Source organism: Hippocampus bargibanti, linkage group LG08 (assembly GCF_051943395.1).
Source record: "Hippocampus bargibanti isolate YZ-2025 linkage group LG08, ASM5194339v1, whole genome shotgun sequence".
Classification (NCBI taxonomy): Eukaryota; Metazoa; Chordata; class Actinopteri; order Syngnathiformes; family Syngnathidae; genus Hippocampus; species Hippocampus bargibanti.
The window spans coordinates 1722357-1743464 of NC_142741.1; the positions used below are offsets into that span (position 1 = coordinate 1722357).

The 21108-nt window shown below is 38.6% G+C and overlaps 1 long non-coding RNA gene across 6 annotated transcripts in view; it reads right to left on the reverse strand.

The window, feature by feature from the left end:
• Window positions 1-20181, reverse strand: part of LOC148894251 (uncharacterized) — a 90582-nt gene extending 70401 nt beyond the window's left edge. Inside the window, exons 1-5 of one of the 6 annotated variants that reach the window (XR_016115767.1) lie at window positions 20046-20181; window positions 18613-18733; window positions 13165-13314; window positions 9510-9594; window positions 8022-8156 (exon numbers count right to left, since the gene is read on the reverse strand). This is a non-coding gene — a long non-coding RNA (uncharacterized LOC148894251). The other 5 variants (XR_016115766.1, XR_016115769.1, XR_016115770.1 and 2 more) reach the window with 5 other exon arrangements.
• Window positions 20182-21108: the final 927 nt, after the last annotated feature.

Below are 21108 nucleotides of genomic sequence, written 5' to 3' on the forward strand. Positions count from 1 at the left end.
CAGGGTTGTCTATCAGAAAACTGAAAGGAGGAAAGGGACGCGTAACGGTGGGCTTCTATTGTCCCCTCCCCCCCACCCACCCCGTTTGTCATTGACTGATCGGCTCCATTTAGTCGCCTTTCACGGTGAATGAAAGCACCTGAATGGATGAAAGCGAGACAGCCTTGACGACAAAACAAGGAGCCGCTGGAATATTCATGGAGGATCTGCGAGGTAAAGATTAATGTATTAGAAATTAAAATGACACCCCCACCCGGATGTATGATCTTGCTCTAACACTTGGCCCGGACCCGTGTCACCCTGCCTCAAGTCGGCACGCGGCGCCGCCAAGATGGAGAGGAATCATTAAGCACCGCCGCCATTGTGTGAGCCGAATAATAATAATAATAATAATAATAATAATAATAATAATAATAATCATCATCATCATCATCATCATCATCATCATCATCACACATTTAATTTCTAAGCGCCTTTCAAAACTCTCAATGTCACTTCACAGTCACAGGACATGTTTTTTCTGTGGGTGAGCAGCGGCAGTCACACGCGCCGGCGTTCACTCAACTAGCTAGCAAATAACTATATTATAGAATGAATAGCTAAATGAAAAAAATAGCTAAATGAATACGTTAATAAAATCAATCAATCTATAGAGAAATAGAGAAATAAATACACACATACATAAATACATAGAATAATAAATAACTATATTATAGAATAAACAGCTAAATCAAAAAAATAAGTATATTATAGAATAAATAGGTAAATGAATAAATAAAACACATAAATAAATAAATAAATAGAAAATTAATAACTACATTATAGCATAAACAGCTAAATAAAAGAATAACTATATAATTAGAAAAATAAATAACTATATCATAGAATAAATACATAAATGAATGAATAGCTAAATGAATAAGTAATAAAATAAATAAATACATATATAGACAAATAAATAACGATATTATAGCATAAACAGCTAAATAAAAGAATAACTATATTATAGAATAGATAAATGAATAAATAAATAAATAAATAGAAAAATAAATAACTATATCATAGAATAAATAGCTAAATGAATAAATAGCTAAATGAATAAATAAATAAATAAATAAATAAATAAATAGAAAATTAATAAATATATTATAGCATAAACAGCTAAATAAAAGAATAACTATATTATAGAATAAATAGCTAAATGAATAAATGAATAAATGAATAAATGAATAAATAGAATAATAAATAACTATATCATAGAATAAATAGCTAAATGACCAAATAGCTAAATGTATAAATAATAAAATAAATAAATAAACAGAAAAATAAATAACTATATTATAGAATAAATAGCTAAAGGAATACACAGATAAATGAATAAATACATAAATAAATAGTTCAACCAAGCAATTAATGACAAATACCAACTTAATACTGAAACGGACGCCGCTGCCACCTATCCGCAACCCCCCCCCCCCCCCCCCGCGCCCCATTTTTTTCCTACACCGATTCTTTCCCACAAAACTGACAATGAATAATTCCGGGATCCATTTGCAATGTTAACGCCACCTATCTAAGCCATCCGTGCCTTGATGATAAGAACGCCAAATATGCATTTCAACAGTCTGAACAGAAGCTGCTTCAGCGGCATTTCAAAGGACACCTGTCAGTCATCTGAAAGAGCTGTCAGTCTCCGTCACGCAACGGTGTCGGCCGAATGACCCCCCCCCCCCCCCAGTCCCCCCCCCCCCCCCCCGGAAAGATAATCTTTACTCTCTTGGTCTCCACCTTCCCTCGCATCCGAGATATTACATTTGCAATAGACTGACAAGTGATTTACACTGGAAAACGGATTGTGTTTAAAGGACAACCGACATCTCCGGACGATTTCCGTCCATAATTTGTAAAATAGCTTCAAATGACTTCTACTGAGCGTATTTTACAAAGAGTCCACCGCATATAGCTATATTTTACATTTTAAGACTCGCGCTGAATATTCAGGAAGTCTTGTTTTCGAGTTGATGACGATGCCCTAAGTGACGTCACTGAAGGAACGCCCCTGACCGAGAAAGCGACACACAATGCATTTTGGGTACTTTTTTTCGTCTGATGACGAAATTAGAGGGAAAACTACATAAATAACGCAATGGTGAATCGTTATGTGTCGCAGCCAATTGCGGTAACACGCATAAAGAAGGTGTAAGTTGACACAAATTCCCAGCGGACAAATCAGTCCAGCTTGTGCGCCATCTTGTGCATTTTCTGGGACGCGACATTGGAGTCCAGACGCCTCAAAATGACCCGGAAGGACTTCTTTAATCGATTGCAAACATGTATGCTTTCCTCTTCAGAACTATTTGAATCATATTCATAACTGGATGAGTAACAAGAAAGCATCTTATCCGAATCTGAACTCTCTGAAGCCATTGTTTTGATTCTGGAGCAAGGCAGTGTGTGACCAATAGTGACGTCACGAACAAAGGGGCGGGACTTTCTGAATCTACCCAGTTCCGAGCTTATTTTATGTCAGTTTTGGGACACTTGAAGTCATTTTTATTGGTGTTTTGTATTTGACTAAAAATATCAGCCTGCGTGTTTTTTTGGGGGTATTTTAGATGCTATAAAACGTTTTTCTGATGTCAGTTAGGAAACAAAAAAAAAAAAAAACGGTGTCGGTTGTCCTTTAAACTGTAGAACGGGCGAGTAGTGGGGGGGGGGGGAGCATCAAATCAGCTATCCTATGTCATTGTCAATGTCATTATGCGTGATACTGGGGAGCACTAGACGGGCAGCGGGAGGTCAAAGGTGACTTTTGTACTCGCCTATCTCGAGGCGTCCAGGAAAAAGGTGCGTTAGATGCTATCACCCCCCCCCCCAAAAAAAACCAACTACACCTCCCCTTTAATGTATTTTTTTTTTTGGGTGAGGACATCATTGCCGGTCTAGTTAGCAAAAGCTTGTTATAGCCTCAACGCAAAAGAGATGCTCTGATGTGCTTATTTATTGCTTGAACAAGTTTCACTTTACGGGCACTTGGTTGGCAAAGAAACGGGTGATGCTTCTTGCCTATGCCCCCCCCCCCCCCCCCTCAAAGAAGGCCAGTCATTTGTGAAGCACGCACGACTACCTTGTGCGCCACCAGCTGTTGGTGGTATTTACAGCTGAGATGTGTTTGGGTTGAAGCTCGGAGGGTCGGCGCCACACTGGGCCCATCAACACCCCCACCCCCCTTTTGGCAACTATGTAAGATGAAGACAGGCAGTAACCCTGATAGCGCACCAATAACAAGGAAAAGCGTTGACAAAGTTCAAAAACGAAGCTTCATTCAGTTTCCTGATAGTTAGCTTAATGCTAACAAGGAATACATCCGCGTACGCGCTCAATCATACAGGAGTGGTTCATCGATGAGAAGGTTTCTTCAGCTGTCATGTGTGTTTCTTTGAAGGTGTCGGATGTTTCGCTTCTTTATCTAAGAGGCTTCGTCAGCGAACTAAAATTTCACATAGCACATTTATTATACATAGAATAAGGTATATTTTGTGTGGTTTTAAGGCTTAGAAAATTAGAAAATGATGTTTTATGGGGACCTGGGAACGGATTATTCTTATTTTAATGGTTTCCTATGGGAAATTAATTTTTGGGATACACACTTTTCACCTTACACACTCTGTCTGGGAACCAATTAAGTTCATAATTAATTCCTGACTCAGCAAATCTTCTTTTCTCTTGTGTTTAAACTCACACCACCGGAATGATTCAGAAAGCGAATAACATGTTAAGAGTTAATCAAATGAAGTGAATAAACGAACAAAAAGGGGCTCGTTATCTTGTCTGTGCGTTTCTCCCCGTCGTGGAATCCTGGCGTAAATGAACGTCAATAGATATTCGTGTACAGCAGCTGTCTTGCAAATTATTCAGCAAGTCTGATTTTTTTTTTCATTTTTTTGCAGTTGGGGAAGACACACAGAAAGCTATTCACCTGAGTCACAAATGAGTACGTAATTGACTCCTGAGGGAAAAATAACTCAGCCTAACTACTGGAAATAATGTGTAAATTCAATACGTTTCCTAATGAGCTCATTTGAGTTTGCCGCAATTATATTTGCCAGCCATAGAATTCCGCAGACGGGCTGAGGTGAATAACCCCCTCCCCGCGTTCTATTAATTAAAATTAGCATATGGGCCTGTCAACACTTCTCAAAGGCACGTTGTAACAATGCCATTTAGCGCAACATCGAGCAATGCCAGGGCAATGAATGAATGCATGCGGCTAAATGCTAACTGTGACGCACAAAAGAGGCTGCGTTTTAACAGCCAGGGCCTGGCCTCTGACCAGGGGCCATCCGCATCAACACTGGTTACACTCCACCGTGCCTACTAGTTGTTGGCCCCGGCCTACTGGCACTATCAACGGCGAGCGACAAAAACAAATGAAGAGCGCTGCGGTGTGGGGACGTATGTGTGTGTAGACAGCAGTGCGTTTATTTATTTATTGATTGATTGATTGATTTATTTATTTATTTATTATTTGTGTTTTTTGTTCATTTTTTTTATTTTATTTATGTATTTATTTATTTTTTATTTACTAATTTATTTATTTCTGTATTATTTGTGTTTTTTGTTCATTTATTTATTTTTGTATTTATTTATGTATTTATTTATGTATTTTTGTTTATGTTTTATGTATTTATCTGTTTATTCATCTATTTATTTGTATATGTATTTATTTTTGTTGTGTTTTTTATTTTTGTATTTGTTATTTTTTTAAATCATTTTATTCAATATTTATGTATTTATAAATGTATGTATTATTTATGTGTTTTTGTTTTTTATTTGTGTTTTTGTTTATGTATGTATGTATGTATGTATCTGTTTATTTAGTTATGTATTTATTTATGTCTTTATTTTTTTTTTACTAATTTATTTATTTCTCTATTATTCGTGTTTTTTATTCATTTATTTATTTTTGTATTTATGTATTTTTGTTTATGTTTTATGTATTTATCTGTTTATTCATCTATTTATTTGTATATGTATTTATTTTTGTTGTGTTTTTTATTTTTGTATTTGTTATTTTTTTAAATCATTTTATTCAATATTTATGTATTTATAAATTTATGTATTATTTATGTTTTTGTTTTGTATTTGTGTTTTTGTTTATGTATGTATGTATGTATATATGTATATATGTATGTATGTATGTATCTATGTTTATTTATTTATGTATTTATTTATTTTTTTATTTACTAATTTATTTATTTCTGTATTATTCGTGTTTTTTGTTCATTTATTTATTTATGTATTTATGTATTTTTGTTTATGTTTTATGTATTTATCTGTTTATTCATCTATTTATTTGTATATGTATTTATTTTTGTTGTGTTTTTTATTTTTGTATTTGTTATTTTTTTAAATCATTTTATTCAATATTTATGTATTTATAAATTTATGTATTATTTGTGTTTTTGTGTATGTATGTATGTATGTATGTATGTATGTATTTATGTATGGATTTATTCATTTATTTGTGAGTTTTTTATTTATTTATGCATCGGTTTATGTATATATTTCGTATGTATTTATTAATATATTTTTGTGATTATTTATTTATTTATTTATATATATATTAGTTATTTATTTATTCTCATTTTAATTTATTATTTATTTGTTTATGTGTGTTTGTTGATTAATTTATTTTTAAAAACGACTCAAACTCAGCTGTCCGGGGGGGGTGCAGGATTTGCTTCTTGTAAACATAAAACAAAACCTGAACAAATTCAGGGATGGCGCTCCACGTCCTATTTTAAATTCCCGAATAAATTCGGGAATGGCAGTGAATGAGTTAAAAGACTATTTTTCTATTAGGCAATCGTCTGATCGTGCGCGTGGCCTGGAACATGATGACTGTATCTTCCTTTTCAACCACCAAATCTTCCTTGACTAAGTGTTACGCTTCATCTCGACAACACCAAAGCTTGAAAAGAACAAGTCCGCCACACTGGAATCCGTCATCAACTAAAAAATAATCATCATCAAAATTCTTATCAAAAGGAGCCAGAAATGAGGAGCCGACGAGCAAAATGGCAGGCGGTATTGTTGTCTGTCACGGTTACACCTGACGCTGCCACCGAGAGGTTATTGTTGCTCAGTGGAGCACGCGAAGCTGGCGTTTCATTGTGGTGGCAGCGTTTGAAAACAGGGCCGAGTTATCAATAGAGCGCAGACCATCCGACGCACTCGGCTGTGCCTCTCGATACACTTGACAACCTCGGCGCCTCGCTCGTGACGAACAGCCAGATGCCGTCGCGCGCAATCGGGTAAACTCTTTGTTTCCCCAGAAGGGAGCCAGGTCCGTCCGCACCTGACGGGAAAAGATGACACAATATGCCCCCGCTGACTACCCCCGCCCACATTTTTTTTTTTAACTCATTCACTGCCATTCACAAATTGATGAGGGAATGGAAAATATACAGTCGCGCGCCATTCCCGAATTTGTTCGGGTTTTTTTTCATGCTTGGGTGCTGATAAAAAGCTGGTCAGACCTCTGGCAATGTTTTTTCCCTTTGACAAGGCGCGGCATTTCCCTTTTTTTCCATGTTAGCGCTTTGTTCTAGCTTTTGTTAAAGCGCCATAATAATAATCATCATCATCATAATAATAATCAGAAAACCTTTATTCGTCCCACAATGGAGACATTTGCAGTCCACAGCAGCAATTTGAAAGGAATTTGAAATTTTATAATAATAATAATAATAATAATAATAATAATAATAATAATAATTGACGGGTTTATTTTGATTGTTATACCCCAACAATAATAATAATAATAATAATAATAATAATAATAATAATAATAGACGGGTTTATTTTGATCGTTTTACCCCAACAATAATAACAATAATAATAATAATCATAATAATAATAATTGACGGATTTATTTTGTTCGTTTTACCCCAACAATAATAATAATAATAATAATAATAATAACAACCATCATCATAATACATATATATATATAATTTATAAGCGCCTTTCAAGACTCTCAAAGTCACTTTGCAGTCACAGAATACGTTTTTTTTCTGTGGGTGAGCAGCGGCAGCCACACGCGCCAGCGTTGACTCAACCCGAAAGTAACTCAACTAACTAGTAACTAACTCAAACAGATAGAAAGCTAGCTCACAAGCTTATAGATAGCTAAAAGCTAAATAGATTGAAAGCTAGCAGGCTAAATAGCAAATAGAGGGCCAGCTAGCTAGCTAGCTCGATAGCTAATAGTCAGATAGATAGCCAGCCAACTAGATAGCAAATAACGAGCTAGCTAGCTCGATAGCTAGACAGCTAGATAGTAAATAGAGAGCTAGTATTATGTAGTCCCTGATATTGGAGTGACAATGACAAAAACCCTGGCACCGGAGTGAACGCATTTTTTTGCACATCGTCTGGAAGTGAATGAGTTCATAAACAAAAAAAAAAACGTCATGACAGTTTGTGGGCCGGACTATATGAAGATGTTAAATTAACCCCGTGATTTGCTTCTGGTGGCAGTTCAATGACATGGGTGGGGTGGAGAAGGCTCGGACCCCCACCCCGGACCCCTTACTCCCCCCTTCCCGTTGCGATTACCTGCAGCAGCGGAGGAAATGTAAAGAGCCTTAGGCTGGATTTGATATTTGCAGCTTTCATATGTATCCCATGACCTGGACTGCATCTAACAGAGCTCGACTGGAGGTCATAAGGAATCAGGCGCGAGGGGGGGGGGGGGGGGAGGATTTTCCACTCTTATTTACCTGAATACCCTGTGATAGCTGGACACTCCCTCTTCCGAACAGACACGCCTACTTCCCAACCTTCATTAGGTGCCATTACCACTCCCACCTCTGCACTAAAACAACTACCCTCTGTCAGGGTAGCTATTAAAAGATTACATATTCACACTTCTGTGAACTGAGCATTAATGACGATGAATAATAATAATAATAATAATAATAATTATTATTATTATTATTATTATTTATACGCACCTTTCAAAACTCTGTCGTATGAAGCAGTTCTAGATGAAGGAATAGGATCAAAGCGTCCTTTTCACCAGTGGAACAGTGACATGTGCACCACGAAGGTGGAGCATCCATTGACGAATCCTGTCTCACGTAAATCCGCTTCAATTCCAAGCCGCGACAAAAAAAACATAATTAAAAAAAAAATGATACAAGAAAATAAAAAAATAAGACATTTCACAAGAAAGTTGGCAGTAATACGTCTGTGTAAGCTCTCAGTCGTACAGGAGTGGTCCATCGATGAGAAGGTTTCTTCAGCCGTCATCTGTACAAATTTGAAGGTGTCGGACTTCTCATCCAATAGGCTTCGTCAGCAACTAAAATATTTTGCAGGTAGTTTTGGAACTATATATATCCCTACTGTCAAGACGTGGCGGTGCCAAACTATGCTATGATTGCTCCCTGCTCTCAGGTTAGGGGTAGCAGAGGACTACTCCCTGCGGCTACACAGCTTACTTCTATCCTTCCTGAGTATGGGGTCTACGACTGGCCTGATTGCCCCATTTGATCTGGTATCACCTCATCAGCATAACTAAGCCTATGTTGCCTAAGAAGTCGTTTGTAGGAACGATCCAAATTGAACCTCACACCCCACCATGGCGATTTAGTGAAGGGTTTTGCCGTTTTATGAAAATAGCTACTTTTACTCCGCTTTCAAACCATCTATTTTCTTTCGCTAACATTTTAACCTCATTGTCGTCAAAGTACAGGTGATATCTGAAGAAACCTTCTCATCGATTTCACAAGAAAGAAAAGGAAAAAAAAAAATCAGCAATAATATATCATCAATTTTCATGTGAGGAGGAAAGCGGTAAACTTGTCCATTGAAGTGAGTCAAAAGACAACGTCTCATTAATCCGGCGACTGTAATGCACTTTCAATCCGGCATACAATCCTACGCATAGCCTTCAACTAAGCGCTGCGGACCACTCCTCCAACCGTGTGTGTGTGTATTGAGTAATATACCCTGGAATTCCTTTCACCCCTTCCAGCACAAAAGAGCCGTGCAGAAGGCTGCTACGAGCTGATTCAATCAAGTGTGTTACAATGTACAGCCACGGGCAATAAGGCGACTTGTAGTTTTAATTAATAATGTAATCCCCCCCCGACTCAAAGGCTTGGCCCTTGGCATTGCGACAGTGAGGCTTTTGTTTTTTCCTCGCCGTTTCTAAATATTGTCCAGATCCCATTTAAAATGCTGGAAGCGTTTTTTTTTTTTTTTAACACACTCGCAACTCGTGAGAATGGAATAAATGTAAGAGCATCAAGTGCAACGGTGTCAAGAAATACTGAAAATACTGGAGATTATAAGGACATGACGGTTGAGTATTGATGGCTGCTTAAAGGACAACCGACGTCTCCGGACAAGTTGTGTCCATAATTTGTAAAATGGCTTCAAATGACTTCTACTGAGCGTATTTTACAAAGATTCCACCGCATATAGCTATATTTTACCTTTTAAGACTCGCGCTGAATATTCAGGAAGTCTTGTTTTTGAGTTGGTGACGAGTCCGTACGTTACGTCACTAAAGGAACACCCCTGAGCGAGAAAGGACACACCTTACATCACCTCAATGCATTTTGAGGTACTTTGTTTGGTCTGAAAACATCGTGTTGATGGCGAAATTAGAAGGAAAACTATATCAATAACGCAATGGTGAATTGTATGTTATACCGAGACTACTATTTGATACTAGTTGACACAAATTCCCAGCAGACAAATCAACCCATTTCCAACAGAGCTTGGGCGCCATCTTGTGCATTTTCTGGGACGCTACACGTCAGTCTTGATCCCTCAAAATGACCCAGAAGACCTTCTTTAATCGATTGCAAACATGTATGCTTTCCTCTTCAGAACTATTTGAATCCTATTCATAACTGGATGTGTAACAAGAAAGTATATTCTCCGAATTTGAAGCCATTGTTTTGATTCTAGAGCAAGGAAAGACGTCCTGGCGTGACGTCACGAACAAGGGGGCGGGACCTTCTGAAACTGGCAATTTCCAGGGTCATTTTGAAGTAGTTTTGGGACACTTTTTTTTTGTGTTTTGCATTTGACTAAAACAACCTGCGTGTTTTGGGTATTTTAGATGCTATAAAATGTTTTTCTGATGTCAGTTAGGAAACAAAATAAAATGGTGTCGGTTTTCCTTTAAAGGACAACCGACATCACTCTTTTGTGATGATCCATCTATCGATCGATTATTTGTTAATATCTCTCTCTCTCTCTCTCTCTCTCTCTCTCTCTCTCTCTCTATTATTGGATTTGGATTGGATTTGCCTTTATTAGTCTCGCAGTGGAGAAATTTACATTTCACAGCAGCAATTTTTTTTGTATATATATATATATATATATATATATATATATATATATATATATATATAAAAACAAAAAATATATAAATAATATAAAACTGATCCTGACTGTGTGACCTTGAGTTTTGAAAGGCGCTGACAAATGAAATGTATTATTATTTATCCATTTATTATTTAATAATTAAATTGTTAGTATTATTTATTGAATTAATTATATTATTATTAATTAATTACAGTAAAGTCTCGTTATATCGATATTCAAGGGAGTCCGAAAAATATCGATATAACCGGGACTATCGATATATGCGATATCGATATAACGAGACTTTACTGTATATATATATATATATATATATATATATATTTATAAACAAAAAATATATAAATAATATAAAACTGATCCTGACTGTGTGACCTTGAGAGTTTTGAAAGGCGCTGACAAATGAAATGTATTATTATTTATCCATTTATTATTTAATAATTAAATTGTTAGTATTATTTATTGAATTAATTATATTATTATTAATTATATATGTATATATATATATATATATATATATGAAAAAATGAAGAAATAAAGAACTAAATAATTCATATTTCCACTACAAGAAAAAAAATGCCTTTTGAATACAATACTTAAAATCACATTTGAAAAAAGGCAGAGGGGGGAAAACAAGATGTTCCATGTAAAGATGAGGGCATGGTGTGAATGAAAGTTAACGTTGAGGGCTATGAAGTGGGTAGACGTGGCCTTAGGTGGTGCAATGTTGGAAGGAATAACGAGCACAGTGAAGGGTGAACGAACGCACGCTTCTTTGGAGATGGCGGCACCCCAAAGGAGCCTTCGGGGAGCTTCAAGGGACTTGTGGGATACGTGGGGCTGTACTCAACCTTTATCTGCAGCCACACGCAACCGCGCACAATGGCGGATGATGGCGTGTTTACGGCACGCCTTGAGAAATAACCACTTCATTTGTTCACACATCATCAAGATATTCATTGAAGATTTCAAATGAAAATAACTTCCCGGTGCTTTTTAAAGGACAACCGACATCACTTTTTTGTTTCCAAACTGACGTCAGAAAAACGTTTTATAGCATCTAAAACACGCAGTATGATATTTTTAGTCAAATGCAAAACACCAATAAAAATGACTTAAAATGTCCAAAAAATGTCCCAAAAAAAATGAAACCGGAAGTGGCCAATTTTAGAAGGTCCCGCCCCCTTGTTCGTGATGTCACCCCAAGACGTCTTGCCTTGCTGGAGAATCAAAACAATGGCTTCAGATTCAGAGAAGATGCTTTCTTGTTACTCATCCAGTTATGAATAGGATTCAAATAGTTCTGAAGAGGAAAGCATACATGTTTGCAATCCATTAAAGAATTTATTCGGTGCCATTTTCAGGTATCTGAGGGCGGGAAATGTAGCACCAAAAAGAGGCATAAAATGGCGACAAAGCTCCGTGTAAGGAATTAATCAGCTCGTTTCCACAGGCTGATTAATTCCTTACACGGAGCTTTGTCGCCATCTTCTGCCTCTTTCTGGTGCTACACGAAGTTTTCAGACCAAACAAAGTACAGCAAAATGCATTGACGTGATGGAAGGACTGCTACAATGTGTCCTTTTTTCGGTCAGGGGCGTTCCTTCAGTGACGTCACGTGAGGACTCGTCACCAACTCAAAAACAAGACTTCCGGAATATTCAGCGCGAGTCTTAAAACGTAAAATATAGCTATATGCGGTGGAATCTTTGTCTAATACGCTCAGTAGAAGTCATTTGAAGCCATTTTACAAATTATGGACACAACTTGTCCAGAGATGTCGGTTGTCCTTTAAGGTGTTAAAATAACCATATTGGAAAAAAAATCGTTTGCATTGGAAATGTTAGTTTTGAATTTTCGCTTCTTTACTATAAAGACATTTTAATTAGCCGAGATGCGCAACGGCCACCAGTAAATCCAAAGTGATTACTTGTACCCTGGGAGAAAAGCTGTCTCTTTGCGCTCTGCCAAAAGGTCAATTATAGCCCCAAAGCGTCGTGCAGCGACAGTGACCTGGAAGCGCTACTGATGACCCCACGTCCAGAGGGCCCAAAAGAGTTGATCATCTAACATGCAGGCTGCCCGCAGCCATGGAAATCTGACATTTGTCTTTATTCAAATGAACACAAACAATATGCATCTCATGCCTCGGCCTAACCTTGTGCCAAATTTATAGCCGGCGACTCAATGCGCATTGTGCTTTTTCGCAGAGGTGCTGCCTTTTGCCCAACGCTATGGCCGGGTCATGCGGACCGGTCACCTCGTATGTCATCTGCATCATTTTAGCCACGGCCTAAAAAGTGTCAAATGACTGAAAATGGAATTTTGTGTCATATCAGTGGGCCTAAGCACGTTCCTTGAGGATCACACATGGGCTGTTTAGTCACAAGTGAGATATTTTCAGTCTATTTCAGCAAATATCTTCCAACACATTGAACCGCGGCTTGGAATTGAAGCGGATTTACATGGACGGGTGATGTGAGACAATTTTTGATTGTCAGCGCAGAGCGTCGATGCGTATGTGGAAATGTCGCGGCTTGGAATTGAAGCGGATTTACATGGACGGGTGATGTGAAAAGTGTTTACTAAGCATATAACAGCATGAAACTTTTAAATATGATAACTTCTTATTTTCCATCAGAATATTATTGCCGTAGAGCCGCTGCATACACACAGAAAACACCCCCTACTGTCCCACACGCTTGGTCTTCGCCCCCCACCCGACAGCATGCACTTGCCCGAAGCAACACCTACCACTGTAAATGTTTATCCATGTGGACTCCCCATCTCAAGATCTTTTTTTTTTTTGTCCGTGTATGCAGAAGGTGGCTGGCCCGCCCGGCTCTGGGAACAGCGCAGGCTAGCATGTCTTCAGGGCGTTCCGCGGAGCATGATCATGAAAAGCTAAAACATGGAGGAAAGAGCAAAAGGTTGAGGCGTGCAAACGGCTTTTTATTTTTATTTATTTTTTTCTCCCTCAGAGTCATTTAATTTCCTCTTTCCCCCCTGCTGCTGTGGTTCCGCATCACTTTTCTATTATGTTTTGAGCATGATGGAAACATAATAGAGATCAGCTGAACTAAATAAAGAAATGAATTCATAAATAAATAAACAAAAAAATATATATAATATATATATATATATATATATATATATACACTTGATGAGGAACATAGCCTTCTTTCACAATCTTGAGGAATGATCTCTTGTAGGTGCTTTCTCTGCCATAATTTTACCTTGTTCCTCATCAATTGTGTTCTGTTTAGCTGGGTTGATAGCTTTTTGCATCAAGTGTACACATGGCTTGTGCGGGTTATTTGTGGAGTTTGATTGATGGGGTATTTTAACCTTGCAGTCTACACTCTGCCTTTGAACTATCAAAGTTGAAACGAGTCGAAATTTCACTGTTTTCTATCCATTTCATAACTTTCTCTCTGTCATCATCGTCTCTTTAATGTTTAAAACCCCAACCACCCACTCGCAGCTGCGTTCTTGACCAATCACGTGGCTTTAACCGAAGGCTGGGGGCGGGGAATCGAGCCGGCTGCCATTTTCTTGTTGTGAGAACGGGCTCGTTCGCGAACGACACATCACTCATTGTGACCGCTCCGTGTGTATCCCGAAAAATAGTTTGTATGCCAAGGTAAAATGTTCATAAATTTAACGTTCGTAAACCGAAAAGTTCGTAAGCCAAGGGTTTTGTAAACCGAGGTATCAGTGTACAGTCAAGGAAACATAAGAACTTGGACTTCAAAAGGTAATGGAGCCGCGTGGTGACTAAACACCAAGCGGTCGCGGAGTCACGATGCGGAAAGCACTTGGGTGCCATCTTCAAGGTCTGTAGACACTTGACTGTATGCTGAATAGTTTGGCGTGGTCTTTCTTACCCCTCTTAATAGCCCGCCCCCTCCCCCTTGCATAAAACCAATCTACCCCCGCCCCACAAGCGCACACGTGAAAGCCTTCCAGCTGGCACCCGCCAAGTGCACTTGGCAGGTCGGCGGGGTACATGAGAATTATACCTAGATCGCCCCAGAAAGCAATTCTCAAATATCACTGGAGTACAGCACTTCACCAGGGACCGCTGAGACAGAAGGGAGGAGGGGGGGTGAATGGAACAAAAACAAAAAATACATGACAAAAAAATCCTTCTGGCACGCCTAGCACAGTAGGAAAGTTTAGCAAAGCAAGGAGAAAGCAAGGATTCTTCGAAAACAAAATCCGGCAAAAGCGTTCGAACACCGGCAGGCCTACGTTCATTTTTATTTAGTTTTGTTAGAAACAAAATGTCACCGATGACGGCTAAGTAGTTTGAGGGGAACAAGGTGCAGTTCAGGTGCAGGGAAAAAAAAATATTTGCAAATGTGTCAGCAGATCAACAAATTAATTGGTTCGGGAAAAAAAATTATTCATTTGTAAGTTGAGACGTGTTTACCATGTAAATGCCCTAATCCGTTACAAGGTTCCTCAGAATTCACATAGAAATGTTTTCTAAAGCCTAAAAAATTTGCATAATATGGAAGAAATAAATGATTATTAACAAAATTGTGATTTGTGCCTTGATCACCGCAATGCACTTTAACTTTAGAGTCAACCAATCCTCCATTATGCGTCTCCAGTTGGGCCAAATTGCTGTTGCTCGCCTCTTGATTAGTCCACATTTCAACTGTAAACATTTTGAGCTCACAAAAAACCCGACATGTACTTTAATGGTTTCCGAGAAGCTAAACGGGTACTGCGGTAACTGTATATATGAAATTAATTGGTTCGGGAAAACAATTTATTCATGAGGAAATGTTTGTAAGTTGAGACGTGTTTACTATGTAAATGCCCTAATCTGTTCCAAGGTTCCTCAGAACACAAAAACCCGACATGTACTTTATTGGAAGAACATATGAAGCGGAGAAAAGTTGAAGTGTAACTGCTGTTGATACGTTTTGTCTATAACTGCTATCCCATAGTTGACCAGCAGACGGCTGTGCTTTATTTTTCTAGACATTAAATTGGGTTGTCGTCACTTCCAGTACAGGTTTTACTTTCCGCAATACTTTGTTTCATTTTGACTGAGAAGACGGCGAGAATGGACATGCTTTAATCGCTGTTTAGTAAGGAAAAGATAAAAAGGACGAAGATCAAAACTTCCATTTCGGACGGAAAGCGAGCAAAGTACAGTGAGACCTCAACTTATGAACTTAATTGGTTCCCAGACAGAGTGTGTAAGGCGAAAAGTGTGTATCTCAAAAAAAAAAAATCCCATAGGAAACCATTAAAATGGGAATAATCTGTTCCCGGCTTTCCATAAAATATACTTTTCAACTAAATAAGCCTTAAAACTACACACAATATACCTTATTCTATGTATAATAAATGTGCTATTGTATTGTAATGAAAGAAATACACTGCATTGTATCATAAAGTCACTTTATTTACATTTGTGGTCGAAGGTCAAAGGGAATTGCCGTTTGGAAAGAGAGGCGCATTACATGACGACTGTAATTAAAGAAATAAACTGGAGAGTCACCTTCCATAAGGACTGTTGGTAACTTAACCTCTGGTGCTGTTCGGTCGTGTGCTTCCGCCGAAGATCACTCCGCCAGCCGTGGTGGGTGTGTATTATGAAAATAGTGCTTATTATAAGGTTTACTTTTCAGAAATTTGACGTTTGTAAGACAAAAAGTTTGTAAGTTGAGGTCTCACTGTAGTTTGTACGATTTTATTGCATACGTTTTATTCCATTGATGCAAAGTCCAAATATTTGTGTGTAAATAATAGCTATATTGTTATACTTGTTAGTAGTTCTACGGTGGTGTGAAATCACATGAAACAATTAACCATCAGTCCAAAGAACCGGAGTCGTCTGTTTAGAATGGGAGCACATGAAGCGAGCCACGCATTTTGTCGAACTGGAACGTCGTCGGATCGCATCTCCGCTTGTCTTCTTGGCATTCAATCCCGACAATTTGTTCGAAATAGAAACAGCATCCGATACTGCAGCTTCGATAGTTCCTTTATTATGGAAAATTATTTTAAACAGCGTAGAAAATAAATAAAAAAGCGCCGACCAACTCGTTCCTTCGTCCCCTGTTCCCGCCGTGCGCTATCACTTCCCGCTATTGATAAGATGTCTAAATTTATAGCGGAATAATTCCGCGGGAAAAAAAAAAAAGAGATAAAAGGTTGCTGAATAAAATATGAGGCAAAGGCTGTAAATTGTCGCAATGCATATCATTTCGTTCAAAACGTCGGACGCAATTACCATCTGCTACACTCATCAGTGGCTATCCTTTATGACTTAATTATATGTTTAATGCTATCAGATCAAGGAAAGGGCAAAACAGATGAATGAGTGAAACGCGGCGAAGATTGGGCCAACAAGACAAAAGGCGGATGCAAAGTCACATAAAAGGCCTGAAATTGATTCCGTCGAGCGGGAAATGGGACCTTAATTCCGGGGACAATGTTGCCTCATCTCCTGTGACTTCTAAGATAATAAAACTAGCGTGTTGCCAATTTGTCTCCGAGCAGTCAAACAAAGCGACGAGAGTTCCTTTACATCCGTCGCGATCATAACGCCGATACTTTCAAAGCTGACGGATGATCTGAAAACTCATTTATCGCGTCACCTGGAAATGGTAAGCAAGTTCTGCTTCAAAGGACAACCGACACCATTTTTTTGTTTGTTTCCTAACTGACATCTGAAAAACGTTTTATAGCATCTAAAATACCCAAAATATTTATAGTCAAATGCAAAACATCAATAAAAATGACTTAAAGTGTCCCAAAACTGCCACAAAATGAGCTCGGAACTGGGGATATTCAGAAAGTCCCGCCCCCTTGTTCGTGATGTCACGCCAGGATACTCCTTCACAAACTGCCATGCTCCAGAATCAAAACAATGGCTTCAGAGAGTTTAGATTTGGAGAAGATGCTTTCTTGTTACTCATCCAGTTATGAATATGATTCAAATAGTTCTGAAGAGGAAAGCATAAATGTTTGCAATTCATTAAAGAACTCCTTCCGTATCAATTCGAGCCGTCTGGACTCCAATGTAGCGCCCAAAAAATGTACAAGATGGAGTACAAGCTCCGTTGGAAATGGGCTGATTTGTCCGCTTGGAATTTGTGTAAACTTACATCATAATACATAAAACATACTTACATAAATAAATAGCTAGCTAGATAGATACAGTAGCTAGCTAGGTCACTAGGTAGTTAGCTAGTTCGCTAGGTAGCTAACTAGATGGTTAGGAAGCTAGCTTGGTGGCTAGGTTGCTAGGTAGGTCGATAGGTAGCTAGCTAAGTTGCTTGGTTGCTAGCTAGGTCGATAGGTAGCTAGCTAAGTTGCTTGGTTGCTAGCTAGGTCGCTAGGTAGCTAGCTAGGTGGTTAGAAAGCTAGCTAGGTCGCTAGGTTGCTAGGTTGCTAGGTAGGTCGATAGGTAGCTAGCTAGGTTTCTAGCTAGGTCGCTAAGTTGCTAGGTAGGTCGCTAGGTAGCTAGCTAGGTGGTTAGGAAGCTAGCTTGGTGGCTAGGTTGCTAGATAGGTCGATAGGTAGCTAGCTAGGTTGCCAGCTAGGTCGCTAGGTAGCTAGTTAGGTCCCTAGGTAGCTAGCTAGCAAGCAACTGGGTGCATTATCTTGCGACGGGGTGAATCGACAAAGTTGACGCTGGTCAAACTTTTTTTTTTTGTCTCGCGCCTTTCGATTCAAATCATGTAAGACAACATCCACAAAGCGAAAACGGTCTCGTCCAAATGGCTGTGGGTTAAAACGCTAGCCAGTGGGCATCACAGGTGCCAGCGGGCACTGTCCTAACTGTGTACCTTTGGCCAGAACTCATTACAGGGTGACATTTAGGCCTTGCTGCTGTCCGTGCCAAGTCAGCCTTCTGGATGGAGACAAATTATGGATTTTTTTTTTTTCATTTTTTATGTCGGACATTAAGTCATGTCCAATGTGAGCCAAATGAGTCTCACCTTCATGTCACCTGAAAAGAAAGCGACAAAAGCATGTGGAGGTCTTAAACACGGGCGGCTATTTTGTTTTAGGGTGTAAAACATTCTCTTCTGACAAATAACACAAGAGTGGGGGGAATTATGTTTCTTATAATGATGAAAAATGTATCTCAGTACAGTGATACCTCGGTTTACGAACCCTTTGGCTCACGAACTTTCCGGTTTACGAACGTTAAATTGATGAAAATTTTACCTTGGCAGACAAACTTTTTTTCGGGATACACACGGAACTGCCTCAATGAGTAATGTGTCCTTCGCGAACGAGCCAGTTCTTGTAACAACAAAATGGCAGCCGACGGTTCGCCGCCCCCAGTCTTCGGTTAAAGCCACGTGATTGGTCAAGAACGCAGCGGTGAGGAGAGTTGGTTTAAACATGAAAGAGACAGCCAGACGACAGTGAGAAAATGGATAAAAAACAGTGAAATTTTGACTCATTTCAACTTTGATAGTTCAGAAGCAGTGTAGACTGCAAGGTTAAAATATCCCATCAATCAGGCTCCACAAACAACCTGCACAAGTCATCTGTACACTTGATGCAAAAAGCTATCAACCCAGCTAAACAGAACACAATTGATGAGGAACTAGATAAAATTATGGAAGAGAAAGAAGAAGGCTACGTTCCTCATCAAGTGTTTAATGCTGAGGAAACCGGCCACTCCATTCCATCAAGCCATCAACGACCATCACATAGGTAAATAAAACCACTTTATTATACGGTACAGTATATTTCTTTAATTATAATACAATAGCACATTTATTATACATAAAATAAGGTATATTGTGTGTAGTTTTAAAGCTTGGATTAGATTAGAAAGTAGAAAATTATGTTATGGGGATCTGGGAACGAATTATTCTCGTTTTAATGGTTTCCTATGGGAAATTATTTTTTGGGATACACTCTCTGTCTGGGAACCAATTAAGTTCGTAAGCCAAGGTATCACTGTCTACATTTCTCGAGCTCGCAATTTACCTTCCTCGTATTCAGTGACAGCCATTTTTATTTTTGATGAAAATCTGCCTGCAATCGATCGTTGATATTTGCTCATTTACATTTCGAATCTTTTCTTGTGTTTTCTGTTCATGTTTAGAATTTCAAAAGCTTTCCAATGGTACCTCACAGATTTTCATTTTTTAACTGTAATTACAGGCAGAAACCCCCCTCATATTTCGAACATTAAAAATGCCATTACTTCCTTAATATTTGTCATAGAACAATAATCCATCCATCATTTGAAAGCTATTTAAATGCACTTTAATATGGAATTAGAAAATGTGTGATATTGTGACACTATCATGAAATCGGAGATATTTTGTTTTGGTTTTTTACCTACAAGTTTTTCAGTTAGCAGAGCTGCTCACCCGGTGAGTTAGAATCGTGGGTTTGAATCCGGTCTCCAGCTGTTTGCTATCAGGCAGGGCACCACGCCCCCCCTACCCCCCCAAAGTACCCCAATTTTCTCCCAGCAGAACAAGCAGCGTGATGCCTCGTTAGATGCTCGTTTAAGTGCGATAAAAGCACTCTTCTCTGACCCAAATGAAAATGAAAGGCTCGAAAACGAGTCCCGATTTATCTTAAGTGTGTTATCTTATCTTGTGTTACTTCCGGGTTGAGTGACCGCTGCTTACCTTTTGTTCTTATCCCGTGACTGTAAAGTATCCTTAAGAGTTTTGAAAGGCGCTTATAAATTAAAATTATTATTATTATTGTTATTGTTGTGTTGGTTCTTTTACGGGCTCCGTTTTCCTCCCCTTGATTGAGGAAAGGCGGTTGCTAGATGTGACGAAAGTGCGGCTGGTTTCATAAAGGACTCAAGCGCCATCTTGTGGCGAATGACTCAGCGGTCAGCACCACTCAGATGTTTTTTTTTTATTTTATTTTATTATTATTTTGTGTGCCCTCCTGTTAGCCATGGAAAATATGGGACCGTAAAACAATTTAAGTTTCAACTGATCAAATATTAGTACGCCAACCGATAAACTGAGGGAGTGGCGATTATATCAAATGTGTCACCGCTGCATACACTAAAAGATGCAGGAAACGACTGCTGACATTTATAATATTCGAGCACATTAGAGGGCAATTAGGAGTGAAAATAAAAATAAGTGAGCCGACCCACACTCGCTCGTAGTGGAATTAAACATTTCTAAAAGTTGTTTGTGTGCTCTGTGGTGTGGTATTGGCGCAAATTGCAGATAATTGCTCATTGGCAGTATTCGACGTTGCTTTGCGTGTGCGCGTCGGTGAAATATTTTCTCACTTTGAGCATAAATAGACACAAACGGGCAATGTAATTGATTAAAAGTTAATTGCGCAAAGGTCCGCCTGATTGGGGACCATCTGTCAAGCCGCACACGCGTAAATTCTAATCATATTTCATTAAGAACGCAAACAAATTGCATATATCACAGTGAGGCAGCAAACTGTTATGAAACAAATTGGCTTTTTTTTAACAATGAAGGGAAATTACATCACATAACGAAATATGATACCCAACCTCCCCGAGCGATATTTCTTAATGAATCCTCTAATGAATTTAATTGGCACAATGTGCATAATTTGGAAAAGGAAATGTCAGTGGGTCAGACTTAAAGCGTGTTGTGTTAACAAAACATGACCCTCATGTAAATGACGCGTGGTGTAGCCATAATTGTGGGGGGGGGGGGGGGGGGTCTGATTAACATGTGTCTA